This window comes from Moschus berezovskii, chromosome 6, assembly GCF_049115385.1.
Source record: "Moschus berezovskii isolate FMDL1 chromosome 6, NW_MosBer_1.0, whole genome shotgun sequence".
Taxonomy (NCBI): Eukaryota; Metazoa; Chordata; class Mammalia; order Artiodactyla; family Moschidae; genus Moschus; species Moschus berezovskii.
In genome coordinates this window covers 100,717,469-100,744,537 of record NC_142465.1, presented here as the reverse complement: position 1 = coordinate 100,744,537, position 27,069 = coordinate 100,717,469, and positions in this window count along the sequence as shown.

The window sequence follows — 27,069 nt, the reverse complement described above, 5'->3', positions numbered from 1 at the left end:
AGAGTCCATGCTCCACCCTGAAACTTGTGCTCTGCACCAAGAGAAGCCATCACAATGAGAAGTCTATGCACCACAACTAGAGAGTAGCCCCCACTTGCCCCAACTTGGTGCACACACAGCAACGAAGAGCCTGTGCGCTGCAATGAAGACACAGCACTGCCAAAAATTAATTAATTAAAAATAAAAGAAAAGAGGGTCATATGAATGCAGAGGCAGATATTGGAGTGCTGTCTCTACACTAAGGAGCCTTGAGGATTGCCAGCAGCCAGCAACAGCTGGGAGAAGGACATGGAACTGACTCTCTCCCCAGATCTCCAGATCTCCCAACCCTGCTGATGGCTTGATTTTGGATTTTTGGCCTCCAGAACTGAGAAAGTGTAATTTTTTGTTGTTGTAAGTCACCTAGACTGTGGTCATCTGTCATGGCCACCCTAAGAAAATAATACAATAGCCTGTCTGTTCTGGCCACATTTCCACTCACTTATTACTCCTTTTGTTTAGTCCCAGATTCTCCTACATTCCATTCACACCACCAAAATTCTCAAATTTTCTACCCTAATTAAGCAGTTAGAAGTAACAGAAACCCAAATTGGTTTTAAAAATAAAAATTTATTGCTCGCAATCTGCAAAATACAGAGTGAGATGAGCTTCATTGATAATAATGAGGAATCACGTTCTTTCCACCCTTTCCTGCTTTGCCTTTCAAACTGTAATTTCACCTCAAATTGGCTCCGTCCTGTGGTCACAAGATGCCTACTTACAACTTTCTGGGCTACAATTTTTTTCTCTCATATATTATTTATATCTGTGCAACAAGTTACATTAAACCAATGACAATCATTTATTATCTCCCAAAGTTACTGCGGAATTCTGAAGTGGTTTACTTATTGGGTTCTGGTTAGGCATTTCTCCTGAAGCTGTAGTCAGATGTGAGCTGAAGTTGCAGACACGAAGGTCTGCCTACAGCTGAAGGACCCACTTCCAAAGTGGTCTGTTCATATGACTGATAGACTGATGCTGGCGAGTTTGCTCCTCTCCGTGTGGACTTGTATGCAGAACTACAAGCATCTTCATGGTGGCTAGCTTTCCCCAGAAGCAAGATGTCAAAGAGAGCAGGAAGGAAGCTGCAATGGTTTTGGCCTCCAAACTCATGCACCATTTCTTGCATGGTATTCTATTATTCTTGCTCACACAGCTCAGCCATGATTCAGTATGGAGGAAACTATGTAAGGCCTGGATCTCAGGAGGCCGTTTGAGGAACTGGCTACGACATCTCTGTCCTAGAGAAGCAAGTCTGAGTCGCATCCTAGACTTTGTTCAGAAGGGTAAGGAAACTTCTTTCCCAGAAATCTCCAGAAAACTTTCTTTCTCCCTAATCGATCCATCCTCAAACTAGAAAATGTAGCTAAGATTTGGGATTGAGCTAATCTAAGCCTGTGCTCAGTTCAGTTGAGTCACTCAGTCATGTCTGACTCTTTGTGACCCTCAAGATGGAAGCACACTACATACCCCATTACTGGGGCTACACAGGGCAGAGGGGTATGGACACACGAAAATCTGGGTGGGTGCCAGGAAAATCTGGGGAGACACCATAATCTTTGCTAAATCCCATGGCTTGACCCCAGGAATTTTACTTCAATAAATGCTCTAGAATGTATGTCTGGGGGCTTCCCTGGTGGCTCAACCCACTGCAGTATTCTTGGCTGGAAAATCCGGTGAACAGAGGAGTCTGGCAGGCTACATTCCATAGGGTTATAAAAGAGTGAGACATGACTTAGTGACAAACAGCAACAATCTATGTCTGAAAAAATAAGGACTTATTGAAAAACATAACTGGGTTTCCCAGGTGGTACAGTGGGAAAGAATCCACCTGTCAATGCAGGAGACTGAGTGATGCTGATGCTGTTGTCCTCAGACCCATACTTTGTGAACCTCTGCTTTAGAACATGGTAGTTTAAAGAGAGGCTTTGACATCTGAAAACCTAAGATGGAATTCTGCCATATGCCAGCTGAACAGTCTTGGGAAACTGCTTGACTTCTCTAAGCCTCAATTTCTTCATCTGTAAAATGGGTGATAATAATGCTCACTTTAGAAACAGAGGTAAAAGGATTAAATGATATAATGCATGTGCACTTTAGTATTGAGTCTTGTGAATTGTCAATATTTGATAGGAGCCTGGTGGGCTGCAGTCCATGGGATCGCTACTAGTTGGACACGACTGAGCTACTTCACTTTCACTTTTCACTTTCACACATTGGAGAGGGAAATGGCAGCCCACTCCGGTGTTCTTGCCTGGAGAATCCCAGGGACGGCAGAGCCTGGTCGGCTGTCGTCTATGGGGTCGCACAGAGTCGGATACGACTGAAGCGACTTAGCAGCAGCAGCGGTGTTAGTATAATAATTATAATTATCAACATTATTATTTCTTCACAGGTTTTATAACTTGCAATCAGGCCATAAGTTATTGTAACATAACAGTAGTGAGGACTCTGCCTGAGAGACCCACAACCCTAGAGATACGAGTCTTTGGTCAAGTTGTGTCTGTAAACTATTTCAAAATGGAAAATAGGAAAGAAAATGGAGGAAAGTTCTGTTCCTATTCAGAGTTGACGGTTTTCTTCTACATGGAGAAGTGAGAAGCTCGCTTTTCCTACCACAAACACCACACCTGCCTTAGAGATGCTCAGTAACTTTTCCCAGTATGAAAGGACTCAGATGAGTCCCAGATGAAAGGACTCATCTTCATCCATCAGAAGAACAGTTTTAGCACTGCACAGGCAGTGCAGACACAAAGAGAAGTGGACCAAAAAAATCAAAGACATTCAAGAAAAAATAAAAATAGTGGCAATGAGTATTTTGGAAATAGAATTAAGAGTATTTTTTTAACTTTACCATTAATTATGAATAAATGCTGAAGATTCCCTGGGTCACTGTAACTTCCTTGTTGCTACCATTACTTGATTTAACTGCCAGCCCAAAGCAAACTGAAGGGGACTTGGGCCAGTTTAAGGGAAATAAGACTGAAGAGATGGGAATACCGGACCACCTGACCTGCCTCTTGAGAAACCTGTATACAGGTCAGGAAGCAACAGTTAGAACTGGACATGGAACAACAGACTGGTTCCAAATAGGAAAAGGACTACATCAAGGCTGTATATTGTCACCCTGCTTATTTAACTTATATGCAGAGTACATCATGAGAAACGCTGGGCTGGAGGAAGCACAAGCTGGAATCAAGATTTCTGGGAAAAATATCAATAACCTCAGATATGCAGATGTCACCACACTTATGGCATAAAGTGAAGAGGAACTAAAGAGCCTCTTCATGAAAGTGGAAGAGGAGAGTGAAAAAGTTGGCTTAAAACTCAATATTCAGGAAACAAAGATCATGGCATCCAGTCCCATCACTTCATGGCAAATAGATGGGGAAACAGTGTCAGACTTTATTTTGGGGGGCTCGAAAATCACTGCAGATGGTGACTGCAGCCATAAAATTAAAAGATGCTTACTCCTTGGAAGGAAAGTTATGACCAACCTAGACAGCATATTAAAAAGCAGAGACATTACTTTGCCAACAAAGGTCTGCCTAGTCAAGGCTATGGTTTTTCCAGTAGTCATGTATGGATGTGAGAGTTGGACTATAAAGAAATCTGAATGCCAAAAAATTGATGCTTTTGAACTGTGGTGTTGGAGAAGACTCTTGAGAGTCCCTTGGACTGCAAGGAGATCCAACCAGTCCATCCTAAAGGAGATCAGTCCTGGGAGATCACCCAGGACTCCAATACTTTGGCCACCTGATGGGAAGGGCTGACTCATTTGAAAAGACCCTGATGCTGGGAAAAATTGAAGGCAGGAGGAGAAGGGGACGACAGAGGGTGAGATGGTTAGATGGCATCACCGACTCAATGGACATGAGTTTGGGTAGGCTCCAGAGTTGGTGATGGACAGGGAGGCCTGGCGTGCTGCAGTTCATGGGGTTGCAAAGAGTTGGACACGACTGAGCAACTGAACTGAACTGAAGACTGAAGAAAGGAGTCATCACACAGGAACAGTCATAAGACTTGAGCTGAGACTAAAAAGAGGTTACTAATGCCTAGCAAGGAGGGGTAGGAGGTTAATGAAATATATATTTATATATGCATGTATATATTTATATATTTTAAATATGGAAATTCCAGAAACTTCTGTTGGGGAAGTAGTACAGAATAATGGGTAAGGGCAAGCAGGTCTAGGTTTCAGTTGTGTTTCTGCTATTCATAGGCTGTGTGCCCTTGAAGAAGCTGTAGAATCTCTGAATCTCAATTTTTCAAATGATGACAATGTTATTAATCGTTATTACTGTTATCATTTTGGCAGGCATGTTAAGGACTGTATATCCCATCCATGGTCTCTTCTACTCTCATGATTCTCTTTCAAGCTGAAGAATATAACTCCCAATCATGGTGGTTGTAAATAAAGTAAAGGAAAAATAAACTTGCCAGTTGGAGCAAACACTCTGAGAGGTAATGAACATAATGAATCTGCTTTAAAGAGGCAGCTAAAGAGGAAGGAAGATTAAGGCACTGATGACTTTTAGGAAGACAGTCAAAAGCAGTAAAGAGTCTGAAATTTTCCCCTACCTTCTACGTAGTCCATGTAGTCCACCACAGTTTCACAGACAGAAGACAACAGATTTCGGGGTCAGAGACAAAGGACTTTTTACTCACATCACAGTGAGTAATGTGAACATCAGCAGATTTGCCTCGGTTACTCTTGCTGTCAAGTCCAATAGGGGTGCTATGATGGAACCAAAGACACCTGCACACACAGTGGGTTGCTTTACAGGAGAAAAATCCATAGCCTACAGCCAAGAACTTTTTTTTTTTTAATGTGGACTATTTTTTAAAAGTCTTTATTGAATTTGTCACAGTATTGCTCCTGTTTTATGTTTTGATTTTGGGGCCACCAGGCATTACGGTCTTAGCTCCCCAACCAGGGATGGAATCTACACCTGCTGCACTGGAAAGCAAAATCCTAACCACTGGACCGCCAGGGAAGTCCCAAGTCCAGAACTTTTTGATCAAGAAGCAAATGATACAGCAAGCAGAAAATAAAGATATTTAAAATGAATTTTAAATGAAAGAAGTGCTAATGGGTATTTTGAAGTTACTTAGTCCCCTTCCGGAGAAGGCAATGGCAAGCCACTCCAGTACTCTTGCCTAGAAAATCCCATGGATGGAGGAGCCTGGTAGGCTGCAGTCCATGGGGTCGCTAAGGGTCGGACGCGACTGAGCGACTTCACTTTCACTTTTCACTTTCACACATTGGAGAAGGAAATGGCAACCCACTCCAGTGTTCTTGCCTGGAGAATCCCAGGGACGGCGGAGCCTGGTGGGCTTCCGTCTATGGGGTCACACAGAGTTGGACACGACTGAAGTGACTTAGCAGCATCAGCAGCAGTCCCCTTTCCTCTAGAAAGCAAGGTAGTCACCTAGACCTATTTAGTTGCCTGCGTAGCTAACTCCAAAAACCATTCAATGTCAGAAGATGGATAAGCCTTGCAGGCTGGTATGCTTGGCAAGAATGTCTAGAAAATTCAAAGCCCGTGGCAGATTGCCTCTACCAATAGAGCACTCACACCTCCTGAAGGTCTTCTAAGTCCCAGTAAGTCTGCTGATGCTCTATTCATATTTTTATAGGTATTTTTCCATTTATTTAGAGTTGGAGTGGTCTATCATCAAGATAGGAAGATAAGTCAGTTTTTAGAAAGTATAATAAAATATTGACTTGCCACATCTCCAATGTATATGAATATTATTTCAAATAACACAGGATATATGGGGTTCAGATTCCTACCAGTAACCTCAATTCTGAAGTGTCTTTTATAAGTTCCTAATAAAAACCCAGTGAAGACTGCTGATGCTCAAGAAAGATAGACTGTGGTAACTTTAACTTTTTATTGTCCTTGTATTTCTTTTAGAATTTCTAGGCTATATCATGTCATCTTAACAGAAACTTATATATCTGAATACTGCTCTAGCTCTTTATAGAAATGGTTTTACAAACTAAAATTTAACATCATGCCCTCTTTTTATAAATCAAAACTTTGTATAGACAGAATTAAATAAAGAGCATCTTATTTAGTCGAAGATATGCCTACTGTCTTGATCAACATTCCCAAATATTCACAATATATTTTTTTATTTATAATTTAGCTCCAGGAAGACATTTGTCCAATATGCTTTTTCATAATAGATGTAAGAGAGATGTAATTGTAACCTTGGCTATGGGAAAACCTGAGACTAAGTCTTAAACTTAAAAGTAGACATTTCCCTCAGTCCAGGTTTTCTAGAATAATTATTCAATGACTTTCATTGCTTTGTCTTCATCCTTATATTTTTATTTCAGTGGTTTTAAAGAATTGTGGTACATTGTCTCAAATCATTTTTTGAAAGTAGGCAAAGTAATGAATGAACAAACAAAACTAGCCAGGTTTGGGGGGGGCGGTTAATTTGTTATCGTTAGTATTTTGCCAAAATACCCACAGACCTTTTTAGTTTAAGGCATAATCCTCAAATTAGTTTAAGATTTATAAAATGTAAATTGAGTTTCCAAGAGTTAGTTAGCATGCCTTATATTATGAATTTTCCTGACTGTGCTTTTATTGGGGTTTAATCAGAGACCATTGTAAGAAATTCTAATCTGGGTTCTAAGCATTTGACATTATTAAACAGCTGAATGGAAGAGAACATAAGAATTACAAAGTAGAAAATACATTTATTTTTAAATTGAGTAACATTATAAATGTAACAACATTGAAATGCTAAGAAGCATTAGGCAGCTCCATCAGTTCCTGTTTCACAGGCCTTAATGCAACTAGAGAGCAGTGTCTGAGGAGCCAGGGGGCAAGGATCTGGTGTCTGTCCCAGGGCAATTCCCTGGAATAACAGGGCAGAAGTTCCATGGACAGTTAAAAGACTCTGTGAGGACTATGCTGCTGGCTGTTGGGTTTGCCCAAAACACATCAGTGATAACAGGATGGCCATGGGCCAGTCATACATAGACACTCTCATCACCAAGGCAAGGCCTAAAAGTTGCCTGGAACTACTAAGATGGGCCGGGAAGGCCCCTTTCCTTGGGCAATACATCCAGGCCAGCACCTTTCACCTAGACCCTGCCTTGAGCTAAGCTCTTCCTGAAGACCAGAGGAACGAACACTTCCGACTGTGCTCAGCCAGAGAACACACAAATCCTCAAAGGCATACAACCTCTTCCTGGGGCCCTAGTTCAGCTCTGTGGGCACCCTGAATGAGAGCGAAGACGCAGCCATAGTAAAGGGCAGCAAATGTACCTTCTCGTTTTACCAAAGGAGGTCAGTCGACATCCCATCCTGTTTCCCGGCATCACCTGACTCCTTCACACCATCTGAGAATTTAGAGGGGGAGGGAGTTAGCGTCCCAAAAGTAACCTTTAATTAACTTTAATAATTTTAACTTTTAATTTTAAAATAAACATTTGTCATCCAGTAATCTGTTGGCTCAGATGGCAATCTGCCTGTAATGCAGAAGACCCAGGTTTAATCCCTGGGTTGGGAAGATCCCCTGGAAAAGGGAATGGCTACCCACTCCAGTATTCTTGCCTGGAGAATTCCATAGACAGAGAAACATGGCGGGCTATACAGTCAATGGGATCGCAAAGAATCAGTCGTGACTGAGTGACTAACACTTTCACTTTTTCTTTTTTCTTTTTTCTTTTCATATGGGTTACACTGTGTGTGTGTTCAGTGGCTCAGTCGTGTCCGACTCTTTGTGACCCCGTGGACTGAAAAACAACTAACTTTGTGGTTAACTTCAGAGCAGTAACTTTGGAGTGGTCAAGAAAAGAACATCCTTTGCTGGGCAAAGGTGTCCCTACAACCTGCCTAGGAGGGCTGGAGCTGAAGGGAGGCGAGTGACCCTTTGGGCTGCAGTGGTCACCAGGGTAGAGTAACTGTGGCAGCCTCATGGCTAGTTCTCCAGCTTTGGACGTGAACTCAAGAAATACACAGGTGGAAAAGAGAAAAAGACCAGGAAGCCAGAGCAAATGTGAGAGGACAAAGGACATTTTTCTGCTTCTCTCTCCTCTTGGTGGCTGCACACAGCGCAGGATCACTGAGGAGGGCAGGCTACAGTTTGCATCGGCTCTTCCCTCCTCCTCTGTTACCACCTCCTTCCCCACCTCCACTCCAGACAGAGGACCTCATTCTAACAGGAATCTGCCTGCTTTTGTAGCTCTTTCTACTGAAATATTCATCCTGCTAAGGAGCCAGTGTGGAGAAGGAAATGGTAACCCATTCCAGTATTCTTGCCTGGAGAATCCCATGGACGGAGAAGCCTGGTAGGCTACAGTCCACGGGGTCGCAAAGAGTCGGACACGACTGAGCGACTGAATGGAATGGAACGGAAGGGGCCAGTGATGAGAGATAAGCTACAGCTTCTCCCTGAGACATCTGGATTTCAAAAGGAACACCTTGTAAGATAAATCTTCAGTCTCCAGTGAGAAGGGGCTTGGATTTATCTGAAAAAGGACCACACTTTTTGGGGAGAGGTTTTACACACACACCTCAAATTAAGGTTGACCCTTCAACAGCGCAGATTTGAATCATGTTGATCCACTTATACACACATTAGAAAAAAAAAAAAAATACAGCACTATAGAACTGAAGTTGGTTGAATCTGTTAAGGTGGAACTGCTCATGTGGAGAGCCCACCATGAGACTTGAGCATCCTTGGATTTTGGCATCCACTGGTGGGTCCTAGAATCAATCCCCGACCATGGACACCAAAGGACAACTGTAGATTGCCTTGGGTGAAAGTGAAAAGAAAGTGAAAGTGTTAGTTGCTCTATCGTGTCCAATTCTTTAGGACCCCATGGTATGTAGCCTGCCAGGCTCCTCTGTCCATGGAATTCTCCAGGCAAGAATACTGGAGTGGGTTGCCATTCCCTTCTCCAGGGGATCTTCCCAAACCAAGGATCGAACCCAGGTCTCCTGAAAGTTGATTCTTTACCATCTGAGTCACTTTCAAATGACTTTGTTCAGGTCAGACTCAGGACTACAGAACACTCCAGGGTCAGCAAACAATAGCCTGAAGAAATAATAATCCCTGTCTCTAACTCAGAGAAGTACAAGATCTTCAGGAAGAATGATCTGTATTGGGAATAGGATGCTTTATCTAATTTTGGAAATGACATAAAAAGCTGGTTGATTCCACTTGACAAATATGTATGAAGACCCTCCTGGGAACTATATCATGAGATACTGGTGTATGCAAACAATGAATAAGACATGATGCTTACCCTCAAGGTGCTCAGTCCAATAGGGAAGACGTGTAAATAATGCAATGTGGTTGGTACCTGCTATAATAGCTTCACATGAAAAATGCCATTCAGAGTCAGGGGAGAGGGAAGCAGCCTGCTTCAAATATCAGTAAGTGTGAAAGAGATGTCTTTACTCTAGAAATGCTGAGATCTCAAATAAATTTTTTTTTCAATGAGGCTAGTGATAGATAAGGGGAAGACATGGAGAAATGAAGCAAAAATGAGGTCTGTGATTTAAATAGGACCTATTGCAAAAGGATTTTTGCTTTGCCTTTTAAACTAGAAACTATTTCAGACACATAATTATGAACTGTACTACAAGAATAAAAAATAAACAGAGCATGGAAGATGATACTGCAAGTTAATATTAGAACTTAATATCCATGAAACTGTGGCCATTCAAGTACGTTTAGGGTTAGGTCAAGGGAACCGGAAAGTGAACAGAAAGAGAAAATTATAACATAGAAGGAAAATCAGACAAAAGCATTGCTGAATATTTCAATAGAAGTGGAACTAAGGCAGTGGCACAAAAAGGCAGAGTTGCAGAGGTAGATGATTTATTAACAGAGCTACTAAATTCTGTGTCAGGGATAATTCCAAGTTACAAAGACTGAAGTTAAGAGAGACTGAAGTGGAAAGTACAGAGGAATGGAAAGTTTAGAGGCCAGGGTCTAGCCTTAACTCTACTGCTAGCAAATAAGGAGCCCTTTCTAGACCTTGGCTTCCCTATCTTTAAAGAAATAAAGTACAGTAGAGGCTCTCACATCTCATTGGAAAAAAAAAAAGGCATGGATCGAGTGTAATACTCATTCATTTCATCTCAACAAAGTGAGCATGTGGCATGTGCCATGCACAGAGGGACAGAGTGGAGAACAAGGAGATTACACTGTGGTTGGGAAGACATCGGCTGAGATGAGGAAGGGAAGGAGCAGTACTTGACGAAACTGAATTCTGCTGTTGAGCACTGTGGGAACCAACCTTGATATGGCCCAAATAATCCCTGTTTTGAGTATTTGCCCTTCTGCAGAATTTGTTCCCATGTTATACTGGGTCTGGTCTCCTTGACTGAAAGCATGTAACTCAGATTGGGACTTGAACCCAAGGTCTTTTCATGGAGATCAAACCTGATCTCAGGACTTAATGGAGCTCAGGTTCTTGATGTCTCATCACAGAAAGAATTCAGTAAGAGACAAACTAATGGGTAAGAAGTAGATTTATTTAGAGAGAAACACACACCTCACAGATTGTAGGCAATCTCAGAAGGCAAGAGGCCATGAAATATGGTGTGGTTAGTTTTTATGGGCTGGGTAATTTCATAGGCTAATGAGTGGAAGGATTATTTCAACTATTTCAGGGAAGGGAAGGGGATTTTCAGGAATTGAACCACTGCCCACTCTCTGGCCTTTTATAGTTAGCCTCAGAACTGTCATGGCACTGATGGCATATAATTAAGATGCTAATGTATTACAAATAGCATATGATGAGGCTCAAGATCCACTGGAAATTGAGTTTTCCACCCTTGGACCTAGTTGGTTCTAACCAACTTGTGTTGTGTCCTATGGCTGTGTCATTCTTTTAAAAGTTATTCCCTGCCCCCTTCCCTCCTGTTTCATGACTAACAGTCCGCCACAGAAATGATGGCCGACCTCCCAGGTGGCGATAGTGGTAAAGAACCTGCCTGCCAATACAGGAGACAGCAGAGATGCAGGTTTGATCCTGGGTGGGGAAGATCCCCTGGAGGAGGACGTGGCAGCCCACTCTAGTATTCTTGCCTGGAGGATTCCACGGACAGAGGAGCCTAGTGGGCTACAGTCCATGGGGTTGCAAAGTAGAACCTGATTGAAGTGACAGCACCACACGCACACTTCCAAGTTTGCTAGACAATAAAATATTTGAGCCTAGTCTTGGGTTTCCTCTTCCCCCGATTTGTCTGTGTCTCCAGCTCTACCATTCTTAGCTCTCTTGCTCTGGGGGAAGCCAGATGCTATGCTGTGAGCCTCTCTATGGTAAAGAACTGAGGCTTCCAGTCCTTAGCCACTGAGGAACTGAGGCCTGGGATAATCACTTGAAGGAACTTGGAAGCTCAAGCTTTTCTAGCCCCAAAGTGACCTCAAAATGACTGCAGCCCTGGATCTACAGTGTGACTGCAACCCAGTGAGAGATTGAGTCAGAAACTGCATGGGATCATAAACATTTGTTCTTTAAGGCTGCTAAATCTGGGGGTGATTTATTATACAGCAATAGGTACTAATCCACACACGTGCACATATATACATGCACAGTTTTAGCTATTCAAAAGTTTATATACATAGAATTTTAGAACTGAGGCTTAAGGAGGTTAATGCACCAACTGACAATAAAGCTGGGACCAGGACCAACGTCTCCTGACTGGTGTTCAACCCTCCTTTCACTATAGTGTGCTGACTCTCCATAATGGGTTAATCTCATGGATAAAGAAATAAGGTCCAAGCGGATTAAGTAATTTGCTCAAGATTTTACAAGCAAGCAAGTAGCTGAGCCTCTGCACTAACCTACTGAACACGAGTCCATTCTTTATAATAATCTTTTCCTGCTCTCAAGCCTCACTGACCTTGAGATAATTGAAGGTTGAAGAAACAAGAGCTGTCCTGAAAGGGTAAACTGGGCTCTTGCCTTGGGTCTTTACGTTCAAAGTGAGCCCCATGTTGGTGATTTACACTTGGCAATACGGCCATCCGTTTATTCAGCAAGTATTTTTTTGACACCTGTTTTAAACCTAGCAAAATCTATGGGCTATAAAAAAAATACATTAGATGCTAGGACTTAAAAATCTAATTAGGGATAAAACACAAATGTGATGAAAAATTACAATAAAGTAGGTGTATGTCTGCCTGCTGAATGAACAGTAAGAACAATACATGCAATAAGCATTTTAAAAGAATCATAGACCAAAAAATGAAAGAATAAAGGATATACACTGATTCCCCAGTTAAAGTCATACCCCACACTCAGGAAATCTAGACTTAGAAATCTAGACCTAGGAATCTAGACTTAGAAATCCCCATAATCATTCCCTAAAAGCTCTTTTCTCCCCAAGGATAATTCAAAATATCAGGGGCCTCTGTTTCCTTCTTCACTGCTTTGGGTGAGATTTGGTTGTCAGGCTGGGCTTCCCTGGTGGCTCAGACGGTAGAGAATCTGCCTGCAATGAGGGAGACAGGGGTTCAGTCTCATTGGGAAGATTGAAAAGTTGGGAAGATCCCCTGGAGAAGGGAATGGCAACCCACTCCAGTATTCTTGCCTGGAGTATTCCATGGAGAGAGGAGCCTGGTGGGCTAACAATCCATGAGGTCGCAGAGAGTCAGACACAACTGAGCGACTAACTCAGTTAGCTATGGAATTTAAACTCCTTTTATATAATTGTTGAAGATTTTTGAGCTAAGGTTGCATCAGGGATGAGAGCTGACTGGTGTCAGAGGCAGGGGGATTCATGTCAACAACCACAGGTTCACACAGGTCAGTTGGGCAGGGCTGCCACCTGGTGATAGGCATGGGCAGCGTTACCTCTGAAGTGAAAGCCTGGAAACTAGAGGTGAGTGTGGGAGTTTAGCAGTGCTTGACTGGCACCTGAAGGCTTTTTCATGTCTGTCTTGAAGAGACCTTGTTCTAGCTTGATAAAGAGAAAGCAGAGACAAGTGTGGGCCTTTTAAGAAGATCCATATGACCCTAGTTATCAATACTTTTAGCTATTTGGCTCTCTTGTCACAATAAAGATACCAGAGGGAATTCCCTGGTGGTCTAGTGGTTAAGACTCCGAGATTTCACTGCCAAGGGCGGAAATTCAATCTCTGGTTGGGGAACTAAGATCCTGCAAGCCACATAGTGTGGCCAAAAGAAAAAAAAAATGAAGGCAGGAAAAACATTTTTTTTTCTTTAATTTTCTCTTATTAAATTACATTTCCTTTAATTAAAGGGGTAACGTTTCCTTAAATTAATATTAATTATTAATTAATATTAATTAACCTTTTTATTCTTTTTTTTAAAACAAGATACCGGAAACTATATATTTATACATCCAAGGATCTGCATATTTTCAAAATCATGAAGAAAAAATTTGCAAAAGTAAATAGGGCAAATTCCAAGCAGCAGTGAGAAACATATTTGAGCTCTGTGTGTTCTTCAAGTCAGTAGATAAGCAAGAGTCCCTCTACCCCTAAAGGCCCCACAAGGAGTTTGAATTTAATATGCGTGCGTGCATGCTAAGTCACTTCAGTTGTGTTCGACTCTTTGTGACCCTATGGGCTGTAGCTGTCCCACTTCCTCTGTCAATGGGATTCTCCAGGCAAGAATACTGGAGTGGGTTGCCATGCCCTCCTCCAGGGGATCTTCCCAATCCAGGAATGGAACCCATGTCTCTTATGTCTCCTGCATTGGCTTGCAGGTTCTTTATCACTACTGCCACCTGGGAAGCCCCGAATTTAATATATCCCCCCCAAATATTATTCATATTCTCCTCAGAACCTGTCCTTCCTTCTGTGTTCCATGATTTGGTGAATGATATCACTCAGAGCTGGGGAGCCACCCAAACACTCTCTTCACTTCTCACCTCCTGCTCACCTCCCAGCTGCATGTCAGTTCTCCTTCCGAGTGTCTCTGTAGCCTGTGCCCTCTTCTTCATATTTGCTGCCAGTCTTTGTTCAAACTCTCATCCTCTCTGCCCGGATTCAGCATGCTCCTTGAAACCTACAGATGTTTCTCAAGAAGTTTCCATAATTGTATTAATCAGGGGCCCAGCAAGAAGCTGGGTCACATTCCAACATGGTAATGTAAGATACTTGAATGAAGGGACTTTTCACAAAGGTGTAAGGATGTTACCTGAAAACTGGGTTCTCCTCTAGGTGGGTGTCAAGCAAAAAAAATCCAACGAAGCCAAAGAGAAGGAGAAGGAAGGATTTATTATTACTTGCAGCAAGTAAGAAGAACACCAGGGATCTTTCCCAAAGCAGCGCCTCCTTGAACAACAAAATGGGGAAATTTTATGCTAACAGTACATGCATATTTATGAGGGGCTTGGGCAGTCTGGCTAACAGAGTTCAAGCTTTGCTGATTGAAGTCATTGAGGGTCAGAAAAGGTCAACATCCGTTAGTCTCCAATTGTTCTAGGAGTTGAGTGCCTAGGGTACTTAAATTCTGTGAAACAGCTCAAGAAAATGCTTCAGGTTTGTCTTTACCACTGAAACAAAACCTGAGTCTTTGCAACTTATTTGTTACCTTTGCTACAGTTAGCGACTGAACAACAAAATTTTACTTCTCTTGCTTGATAACGGTTTGTTCTTTTGTTCCCTTAAAATCCTTATTACTGAGACTTGTTCAAGGGCAAACACTATAGCCAGGCTTAGATCACAAATGGCTTAGGCCAAAAATGACTTTTCTTATGTCAAGAAAGCCATGACAGGTTCTCTTTCTCTGGGGACCCTCTACCCTATCTGCTTACCAGCAGACTAGGGAACTAGTAAGAGATGGTGATTTTGCCCTAGATTAGTGATAGCAGGAAGGCGTTGCCATTTCCTGAGTCTGAAGAGACAAAAGGAAGGAGAGAACTGTAGCTCTAGAACCCAGAACAAGCTGCAGCTGTAGATAGGAACCACCCAGCTAGAACTGTGACCTCAGGTAGTATGCTTAGTCACTCATTCACGTCAGACTCTTTGCAACCCTTTGGAGTATAGCCCAAGAGGCTCCTCTGTCCATGGGATTTTTCCAGCAAAAATACTGGAGTGGGTTGCCATTTCCTTCTCCAGGGAATTGTCCCAACCCAGGGATCAAAGCTTTGTCTCCTGTGTCTCCTTCATTGGCAGATGGATTCTTTACCTACTGAGCCATCGGGGATCCCAGGGAGAGTACTGACAAATCAAGACCCTGTGGTGGGGGTTTTAAGTTTCCTGTCCAGTCTCCCAACCTACTGTCAAATCTCCTGTGAGTGCCTCCCACTGACTGAACCCAATGAGACACCAAAAGGCAGGGGATGTTTTCAGACCATCAGCTTCCTAGGATAAGGGTAGAGAGGGTGGTGTGCGGGTCTGGAGGGGCAAAGAGAGTATGTGTGTTTAGTCACTCAGTCGTGTCCGACTCTTTGTGACCCCATAGACTGTAGCCGTCCAGACTCCTCTGCCCATGGGGGTTCTCCAGGCAAGAATACTGAAGTGGGTTGCCATGCCCTCCTCCAGGGGATCTTCCCAACCCAGGGATCGAACCCAGGTCCCCCACATTGTCGGTGGGTTCTTTACTGTCTGAGCCACCAGGGAAGCAACAAAGCCATTTCACAGTATTCATTCACACACTGGCAATGCATATGTACATGTTCAGTCATGTCTGACTCTTTGTAACCCATGGACTGCAGCCCACTAGGCTCCTCTGTCCATGGAATTCTCCAGGCAAGAATACTAGAGTAGGTTGCCATTTCCTCCTTCAGGGGATCTTCCCCACCCAGGGATCAAACCCAACATGTCTTGTGTCTCCTGCTTTGGCGGGCAGATTCTTTAGCACTGTGCCACCTGCAAAACCCCATTCACACTTTAGAAATTTATAAGAGAAACCTGGCAAAGAAATCTCTTCAAATTTGTTTCACTGTTTTCCTGGTCTTTCTCCATCTGATCTTGCCTAGCTGTTTCTACTTCCTCCCAACTGCCACTAGATGTGGCTTCTTAAAGCACAGATCTTAGCAGGTTACCCCCATGCTTCTAAATCTGTCAATGGTTGGCATCATTCTTCAAATGAACGCACCTCCCTAACTTTACACCATAACCCCACCCCTGATGCACACAGATACCACAGCATCACTGACTCCTACTCACCATTCTGATGTCATCTCCCTCCCAGCAGTCTATACTCTGGGCTTCCTGAGCTGCTGTGGATTCATGACTCCATGCTATCCTTCTACGTGGAATGCCTCAGTGTTCCTGAGACCTGCCTTAACATGATCATGTGGCTCCTTCTCTAGAAACACCTTCCGATGCACCAGACTGGAGACACCTATTTTTGTGCCCCTGCTGTACTTGAAGCCGACTTCTGTTAGAACATCCCTCCATCACACAGTATTAACTATTTTTATATTTGTCTCCTCATTGAGGCTGAAGAATTTCTTGAGGTTAGGATTCATGATAATGTATATTGGCACAATAGGTACTCAGTGAATATTTGTTGAATTAAATTCCTCCTCTATGTAAGGACCACATGGGTGGTTGATAATCGGAAATGAGATCTTTCCATGACACACACCCTAGTCGTAAGCAGAGGAGACTTCAAAAACATCTACAGCATGGGTTCCTTGCGTTTGGTCTGTCATTCCTGCTTAGAAAAGACAAGGGATCAAAGTCAACATGTTGATTCATAGATAATTTATTTCTTGAATAACTCCTAAATATCTGTCTGTAAATGCCAACACCAGGAATTGTGACTCCCCTCAAAAAGATCAGAGCACAGATGTCCTGAGGAAAGATTGTGTTCCCACAGTCTCAGCCTTTCTCTGCACTTCTTGCACAAGACTGACTGCAAACGCCGATTTTCTCAGGTTAATCTGTACCATGAAACAGCTGGCCTGCGGGGTCATATGTGGGTCCCCACATCTCCAGGTGTCCTGGAGGCACGACTACCCTGCTGCAGACAGCTCAGAAAGGGTGGAGAGTTGTTGCCACTATTGACTGCTGGCCTCACGGCAGCGCAGTGATGGCAAAGCACTGGGTTGCTGATCAGACAGAAAAAGGGTGCAGGAATGTTTAAAACCCAACTCTGCCCCTTCTTGGCTGGGTGACTTGGCTAAGTCACTCCACACTCTAGGTATGTTTCCCTATCTGTGAAATGGGATCAAGACCTTCCTCAGCAGGTTCTTGTCAGGATTGAGATAGATCAGAAGGAGATTATTAGGAAGGACCCAGGAAATTTTTCTTTGCCCTTTTACCATCTTAATGATCTCCTTTGGGAGGCTGCCTTTCTAATTTTAGAAGGAGGCAGGTGAGGTGCAGTGAGGTATGCTACCTTGTTTGTTTAAATTTTTAAAAAATACTTAATTTCAAAGCTTCCTTATGGCAATACTGTGACAGAAATAAAACTAGGCAGTTGTTGCTATGCGACATCAAGTAGTTTGCCGAGGGACTGGATATATCTCTGCTGTTACTTATCTTTAGTTGAATTTTGAGCAACATTTTTCTGACTACCCAGCATTACCCTGTTCTTATTACGTAAGGGGAAGCTGTTGCGATGGGAATCAGGGAGGCAATGTTGGGCTGAGGGTCAATGGATAATGGCCTCTTTGATACTAGGCACTTTGTGTCCTCTTTTCATTTTTTGTTCTTTTCCCTTAATCTGTTTTGCCTCCTATTTTCTTCACCATAATAAAAGAAGATAAGATGTTTCTTTTAGCCCTTTTTGGACAGTAGCTGGATCAGTGTTGGTCGGGGATTGAATTTGTCCCTCTTGGAGCAATAAAGATTAGAAGTTATCTAAAAATTTATTTATAGCCAGTCCATCCAATAAATGTCTTTACTCTTCACTTAATAAAAGACATATCAAAATTAATACAAGGCCTTTAGGAAAATATTTCACTTTATGCTCTTGAATTATTAGCCTTACCCTGTATGCTGGTGTGCAATCCTTATGTCTCATATTTTCTTTCAGAAAGCTCCCTCTAAAAAAAAAAAAAAAAAATCTGAAGTACAATAGACCTGCAGTAAAATGCCTAAGCTTGTCTTCCCCAGCCCTCCCTCCCAACACTGACTCTGATTTCTCCACATCCTGTTTTCCATCCAGAGTGCTCACTGACCTGCCATTTTTATTCCTCTTCGCTGACTTGTCTGCTCTCATCCAAGCATATGCTAGGCTTCCTCTGACCCTTCTGCTGTCTCCCATCCTGATCTCCCTGGAGCTAACGTGTTGAGATTCTGGAAAGGTGCAGACACAGAGAGCACAAGACCTCTGGAGGACCACGTGACTTAAGTGTGAGGAAAAATTTCCAGGCTTAGGGGGCATCTTGGGGAACGGGTTTTGAGCTAAAAGCAGCTACTCTGTGCTGAGAGAAATGTTAAAAAACAACAACAGGACACTCTAGGGTTTTCTTGGGGTTTTTTTGACTAGGCCGTGTCCCTCTTGAGTCCTGATCCAGGGATGGAACATAGACCCTCTGCAGTGGGAACATGGAATCCTACCCACTGGACGGCCAGGGAAGTCCCAGGACACTCTAGTTTTGAAGGAATGCTAGGGCTTTCATGCTGATCCCTGTCCCACCCTACTTCTTCCCCTTCTGCTGCCACCCTGAAATATACTTGCCTGTCCTTTGCCTCATCCGGCTTTCCCACGATCAACTGTGTAGAAGCTAAGCAATCAAGACCACGAGGAGCCTCAGGATATGAAGTCTACCTCCTTGATTCCAAAACCTGAAGCCCAGGGACCAAGAGAGATCTGCTAAAGTCACACAGCTTGTTAGAGTTCTAAGGAGATAGAAAGCTGGGGTCTCAGGCCCTGGATCTCCAATTGGCTAAGCCAGAGGTCAGAAGTGTGGTCTGTTTTATTGTCTCATTCATGTCTAATTAATGGCTAGAGAACAGAGACTCGTTTTAGTCGTGGATGGAGGGGATGAAGACCCAAAGCAATAATGGATATAGTTCTAGGCTACAGGGATTGTTGGTGCGTTTTAAATGACAGTATGAACAAGTTCCTGCTTCTCTTATCAGTATATCTTGCCCTGTGATCTTCCACAAACATTCATGTGGCAAACATATTGAGCACCTGCCGTTTCCACCCATGCCACTGGGCATTAGGGTGCAGAGAGACGAAGAAGAGTATGATTCTGGCTCAGCCCTCAGAACCCTTGAGGACTAAATGTTCAAACAAAACAGAACAGAACAAATGACAGAATCATGTGGGAAACGCTTCTTTTCACAGAGACACAGAGTGATTAATCCTCCTCATGTGGAAGAAGGGGTCAGAGATGGTTTCACAAAGGAGATGGTGTTCGGGTCTTCAAGGATAACTATGAAAGCAGGAAGCAGGCAGAGCGGAGGGAGCAGGGCATCCACAGAGCTGAGGCAGGACCAGCACACAGAGAGAGGCCGAGCCTAGTAGGGCACCTGTGGTTCCAGGTGAGAGGGGCTCTGCCCATGGGTGTGAGGGAACTGGAGGCAGGAGATCAGACAGCATGCACAGACCAGGGCTGGACCGTAGTGGGCCTTGTACATTCATGACAAGGGCTTGATTATCAATCTTATTTACATATTTATAGTCTACTTGGCCAGGAAAAAGATTTGCAGCTGTGGCATTTGGACTTTATCCTGAAAGCCACAGGGAGTAAAAAGGTTTTTAATAATAAGAGCATTGTTACTGGATTTGTATGTTAGAAAGATTTTCAGATTTTCATGACTGACCTTTCAAATGCTAGGTGAAATGAGTAAACGTTGCATCTTTCCAAGGCTGAAAGAACTGTAAAAGCTAAGCTATATTTACAGAGTAAGGAATATCTCAAGAAGACTTAGCTTTTATGTCTGTTGAATTCTAAGTGACAATGGTTATGGGTTAGGATAAGACCTGAGAATGAAGAGTACATCATCGTTTACTCTGCAGGGGCCCTTTGAATCTCTCCTAAGCTTCTAACTTCATTAAACCTTACAAAGGCTTATTTACAATGTACAAAGTGACCACCCACCTAGACAGCCAGATAATAGCAATCACTAATATTTGGATAACTCTCTATATTCATTAAAGACTTTAATTCCACTTTCTGTCTTGATTCTCACAACAGTTAGAGAGACTGGTGTTATTTTTGTCTCTACTTAAAAGATGAGGATACTGTGAATCAGAAAGACAGAGCAACTCACCTAAGGTAGCAGGGGCAAATGGGGGAATAGGGTGATGTTCTTTCCACTGCAGCTTGCCGGCCATCAGTGGGGTGAGAGCCCCTTCACAGGGACTGTGATCTGCACCAAACTGCCCCCAGCGGACTGATGACTTTGGTCATGCCTTCACCCACCCAGTAAGAATACTCACCCCTCACTGACTGTAAGGATGTTGATGAGAATATGATACCACTTAGCCGAGTAGAGTGCTAGGTAAGCAAAATGGTCCTCTGCATTCACTCAGTATCATAGCCTGATGCCCCAGAGTCGAGAAGCCATCCATGTGTTAGAATTGATAGCAGTGGTTTCCCTTGAATCTGCCTCTGTGACATGGGAAAGGGAAAACAGAAATAGTTATATATCCGTAGTCTTCCAGATTACTAAAAGGGAAGGCACACTTTTCCAACCACTCATAGTTACACATAAACCAGGCCTTGAAAAAATAACTTTTATATAGATTTTGTTCAAATTCCACACATACAAAAATCAATTTTAAACTAGCAATTTATATTGGGCAAAGTTACTTCACTTTTCAGGACCTGTGAAGCCATATCTGTGAAATGTTGAGGTTGGACCTGATGAACTCTAAGGTCTCTTCCTGTCCTAAGACTAAATTATTCTATGTGTAAGTGAAGCAGGCTCATATAAAATCTGGTTAAGATCATTTTGAACGTCCCGAGATGAAAACTGAGAAAGCAGTTTTGAAAGCCTGCTTCTTGGGGGAGGGATAGCTCAGTGCTCTGTGGTGGCCTAAATGGGAAAGAAATCCAAAAAGAGGGGATATATGTATACTGTTGTTGTTCAGTCACTCAGTCATGTCCGACTCTGCAATTCCATGAACTGCAGCATGCCAGGTTTCTCAGTCCCTCATTATCTGCCTGAGTTTGCTCAAACTCATGTCCAAAGAGCCTTTTGATGAAAGTGAAAGAGGAGAGTGAAAAAATCGGCTTAAAGCTCAACATTCAGAAAACTAAGATCATGGCAGCTGGTCCTATCACTTCATGGGAAATAGATGGGGAAACAGTGGACAGTGGCTGATTTTATTTTTCTGGGCTCCAAAATCACTGCAGATGGTGATTGCAGCCATGAAATTAAAAGACGCTTACTCCTTGGAAGGAAAGTTATGACCAATCTAGACAGCATATTAAAAAGCAGAGACATTACTTTGCCAACAAAGTTCTGTCTAGTCAAGGCTGTGGTTTTTCCAGTGGTCACGTATGGGTGTGAGAGTTGGACTGTGAAGAAAGCTGAGCGCCAAAGAATTGATGCTTTTGAACTGTGGTGTTGGAGAAGACTCTTGGACTGCAAGGAGATCCAACCAGTCCATCCTAAAGGAAATCACACCTGAATATTCATTGGAAGGACTGATGCTAAAGCCAAAGCTCCAATACTTTGGCCACCTGATGCAAAAAAAAAAAAAAAAAACTGACTCATTGGAAAATATCCTGAAGCTGGGAAATATTGAAGGCAGGAGGAGAAGGGGATGACAGAAGATGAGATGGTTGTGTGGCATCACTGACTCTATGGACATGAGTTTGAGCAGGTTCCGGGATTTGGTGATGGATGCGGAAGCCTGGTGTGCTGCAGTCCATGGGGTTGCAAAGAGTCAGACATGACTGAGCAACTGAACTGAACTGAAGCCTGGCTTGGAGCATTACTTTGCTAGCAATTGAGATGAGTGATGCCATCCCATCATCTCATATATATACATACATACACACACACATATAAAGCAGAAATAGATGTTTTTCTGGAATTCTCTTGATTTTTTGATGATCCAGCAGATATTGGCAATTTGATCTCTGGTTCCTCTGCCTTTTCTAAATCCAGCTTGAACATCTGGACATTCACGGTTCATGTATTGTTGAAGCCTGGCTTGGGAATTTTGAGCATTACTTTGCTAGCGTGTGTTCAGTTCAGTTCAGTCGCTCAGTCGTGTCCGACTCTTAGCGACCCAATGAACCACAGCAGGCCAGGCCTCCCTGTCCATCACCAACTCCCGGAGTTCACTCAAACTCATGTCCATCAGGTCGGTGATGTCATCCAGCCATCTCATTCTCTGAGATGAGTGCAATTGTGCAGTAGTTTGAGCATTCTTTGGCGTTACCTTTCTTAGGGATTGAAATGAAAACTGACCTTTTCCAGTCCTGTGGCCACTGCTGAGTTTTCAGCATATTGAATGCAGAACTTTCAAGCATCATCTTTCAGGATTTGAAATAGCTCAACTGGAATTCCATCACCTCCACTAACTGTTCGTAGTGATGCTTCCTAAGGCCCACTTGACTTCACATTCCAAGATGTCTGGCTCTAGGTGAGTGATCACACCATCGTGATTATCTGGGTCATGAAGATCTTTTTTGTATAGTTCTTCTGTGTATTCTTGGCACCTCTTCTTCGTATCTTCTGCTTCTGTTATGTCCATACCATTTCTGTCCTTTATTGAGCCCGTCTTTGCATGAAATGTTCCCTTGGTATCTCTACTTTTCTTGAAGAGATTTCTAGTCTTTCCCATTCTATTGTTTTCCTCTATCTCTTTGCACGGATCACTGAGGAAGGCTTTCTTATCTCTCCTTGCTATTCTTTGGAACTCTGCATTCAAACGGGTATATCTTTCCTTTTTTCCTTTGCTTTTCACTTCTCTTCTTTTCACAGCTATTTGTAAGACCTCCTCAGACAGCCATTTTGTTATTTTGCATTTCTTTTTCTTGGGGATGGTCTTGCTCCCTGCCTCCTGTACAATGTCACAAACCTCTGTCCATAGTTCATCAGGCATTCTGTCTATCAGATCTAGTCCCTTAAACCTATTTCTCACTTCCACTGTATTATCGTTAGGGATTTGATTTAGGTCATACCTGAATGGTCTAGTGGTTTTCCCTACTTTCTTCAATTTAAGTCTGAATTTGGAATGTTAATCAACCATAATAAAGAATGAACTTCTGATATATGCTACAACATGGATAAACCAAGAAAACATTGTTCTAAGTAACATAACCCAAACAGGAAGAACAGATATGGTCTGATTTCCCTTATATGAAATACGGAGACTAGGCAAATTCAAAGAGACACAGTGTATCAATAGATTCAAGGTTGTCAGGAGTTCAAGGGAGAAAAACAGGGAGTTTTTGCTTTAACAGGTACAGAGTTTCAATTTGGGTGATGAAACAGAGCACAATACTGTACATGTATTATAATTAAGGTCACTGAATTAAACACTCAGAAAAGATTAAAACAGCAATTTTTAAATGTATATATTTTATCACAATAGGAAGAAGAAAGAGGGGCCAGGAATTGCTCTCTTTGAGGGTATGAAACAAAGACTGTTGCTCACCATCCTGCTCTCCAAGGATCAGTTCATTAGGGACTGCAGTTGCTGACCTCCAGTATGCCCTGAAAGGAATTCAAGACAGAAAGCAAAACAAGGCACTCTGTGCACTGGAAAAACTGTCCCTTAGATAGCTAGAGATAGTTTGGGAAAAAAAAATTTTTGTGAAAGATTTTGTGTTTGTTTTTTTTTTAATGTGGACCATTTTTAAAGTCTTTATTGAATTTGTTACAATATTACTTCTATTTTATGTTTTTGTTTCTTGGCCAGGAAGCATGCAGGATCTTAACTCCCCACTCAGGTATCAAACACCCACCTCCTACATTGGAAAGTGAAGTCTTACTAACCACTGGACCACCAGGGAATTCTCTTGGGGGAAAAATTTTAATGAACCCAGATTCCTGCATCTTCCCATATACATAAACTCACTAAAACTATTAACTGAGAAATCTGTTCCTCATGATGTATACATGACTGCATGCATCCCCTAGCGAAGAGTTTCTGTGTATATATATATATGTATATAGTGGTTTCTTCTCCCTCTTTGGAGCAATCCCCTCAGAGCTACTGAGAGACTGTTTCTCAGGCAATAATCCTCAGTAAGGTCCCTGAGTAAAACTAAAACTCACAACTCTTAAACTGTACATTTTTCTTTCATTCAACAGGTGTCTAAGCAGTCTAAGGCCATCAGGCTTGTTGACCGGCCTCCAGTGCAAGAGAAAGAGCATCATAGAGCAGGGCACAGGGGCATAGCCAGGTTGAGAGGGGCATATGGTCTCCTTGGGTTCCTGTTTCCTGAGACACATAGAAGATAGATTCCGCAAGTGGCTATAGACCCTGAGTAGGGGGACGTGACTGGCAGATAGCCCTGAAACTTATAAAGGACTACCAATGCCAATGGAAACTGCAGGATGGAGCCTCATCAGCAAGGCTTAGAGGAATCTCTACTGCTTCCACTGGACCTTCAAGCAATGAGCCAGAGCAGTGAGAATGGTCAGAAGAAAGGAAGATGTCACATCCGTGTCCCTCATGCATGTCCCTGACTCAGCCTTACAGAGGTTAAGTAGGGGGAGGAAAGAGGAAGAAGAAAGGAAGCAGGTGATGCCAGGTACCTTCTAGACCCATAGAACTACCAGTCCAACCTGAATTGGGAAGAGGAGGAGGAGAGTTTTAATTTAAATATTGTTTTGTTTTTTTAACTGCACTATGTATTCATTGCTGCCTGCAGGCTTTCTCTAATTGTGGCAAGCAGGGGCTACTCTCTAGGTGCCATGCCCAGGCCTCTCTTGTTGAGGAGCATGGGCTCTAGAGCTCATGGGCTTTGGTAGCTGGAGTGCACGGCCTTAGTTGCTCCACAGCATGTTAATCTTCCCACACCAAGGATCAAACCTGTGTCCCCTGCATTGGCAGGTGGATTCTTAACCACTGGATCAACAGGGAAGTCCTACATAGACGTTTTTAAGTGAAAAGATGGGGGGCTCACAAATTAAAATGAGAGTGTTCTGAATAGCCCAAAATGACTAAGTTTTTTCATTTGCTGCCACATAAATAGGAATTATTATTCACATCCTAGCAATGGAGATGCTGACACTTAAAGAAATTAAGTAACTTGTCTAAGGTCACACAGTTAGTATCTATAGTGAATGTGTTAGCTGCTCAGTTGTATCCGACTCTTTGTGACCCCACAGACCGTAGCCCGCCAGGCTCCTCTGTCCATGGGATTCTCTAGGCAAGAATACTGGAGTGGGTTGACACGCCTTCCTCCAGGGGATCATCCCAACACAGAGATCGAGCATCTGTAGAGTCATGATTAAAAACCCAATCTATCTTATTCCAGAGCCATGCTGTTAACCATGACCCACCATGCTGTCTTAAAAGTTCTTGCAAAGATCTACTTGTGTGGAGATCTGGGATAGACTGAACTGCAGTAAAATTTCATAGGATTTTTATGATATACACAGAAGGGATTTGTTGGTGTTGGGTGGCGATGATATTTTGTAATGAATAAAACAACAAAGTTGTTGTGGGATTTGATCTCTTGGCTACTATATCTCATATTATAGATCTACAATGCAGTTGCTTAAATAAACTGCAAATAATTAATTCTCAGTCTGCTTATAAATTAAGAAATGCTGTACTATAATGTGAACCCAAGGATATGTTGGAAGATAGCCACTAAAAGATATATAACATTGAGAAAATGCTGTGATAACAAACCTACAATTCTGGCCAAATAGAGCACATAAGTTGCTACTTGTGATAAATCTCATAAAGCAGATTATTTGAGCTTATTTTTATTGCTATGCGGAAAGAAAAATTCCTCTGAAAAGGTTTTTAAATTTCACCACCATTGATAAAGAAGCTGAAACAAACATTAAATTGGAACATTAAAATAAAACATTTACCTTAAGTGACCAATTAGTCTATATATACTGGTTAAATCTTTCTGAGAGAGTGCTGATTCTAATTTACTGGCACTGATTCAGAAAATGGTTTTTAGGAATATTCATCAGAGAACCAAGAATTCCTTACACTGAGTCCATGCCATAATAGAGAGATTGTCATATTGTAGATATTTAATAAGTATTTGACAAATGAAAGAATAGGTTGATCAAGATGAATTGATGGTGATTGAGTGGATGAATGGATGGATGATTGACTAGGAGAAAGAGAATGCTACTTTACCAGTTTCAAACAATTTTTATAGGTATTCTCTCATTTGGTCTTCAAAAGCATCCTCTGAGAAATATACCTGAAATGTCCCTCACTTGTATTCCCTCTTCAATAACAACAATTTGGCATAAACCCATTAACAAAAATGCCTTTGTGGAGGCTGTGGGATCCAGCACCATATGCCAAGGGACTTGGGAGAAGTACAACCCACCCTCGCATTACCTATACCCAGGTAGCAGGCATATAGATTTTGGTCCCAAGATGTGGATTCTGCAGTAGCCCCCAGACTGACTCAGCTATGGTTCAGGAGCCCCTGGAGAATATATCTTAATCATCCTTGGTTGAGAGAGTCGTTGTGCAAGTCCAGATGTCTGGTAGAGAAGTTCCAGCAAAATATATATGTACATACATATGTGAATTCAGATACATTGGAGAGGGTAAAAGGAACAACTTGACTTTACCCATGTCACCCCTTCCCCAAGATAGCACAGGTCAGTGCCAAGAAAGACCATCCCTTTCCTACTGACGGGGAAGAGAGAGTGTGTCTTAGTGAGAACCTGGCTTCCACAAAAGTACAGACTCTGCCAAAGAGGTCTATTTCTCTCTCAACCTATCCATAGTACTGAGTCAGGATCTCTATGACTAGGAGGTATGAAGGGGCTGAGAGAGTGGCAGACACGATGCTGGGAGGGCATTAGAAGGATGAGGATCCTACCAAAGGCATCATGGACTCCATCAAGAAGCCCTCCCATGAGCCATTGGAGCACCTTTGCCATGGATCCCCCCAACTGATCCATGGTACCCACAAAGCTCCATATGTCCCATCTACACACACTGCTACCCTGTGGTCAGCTCTCTGTGTGTACTCCTGATGGCAT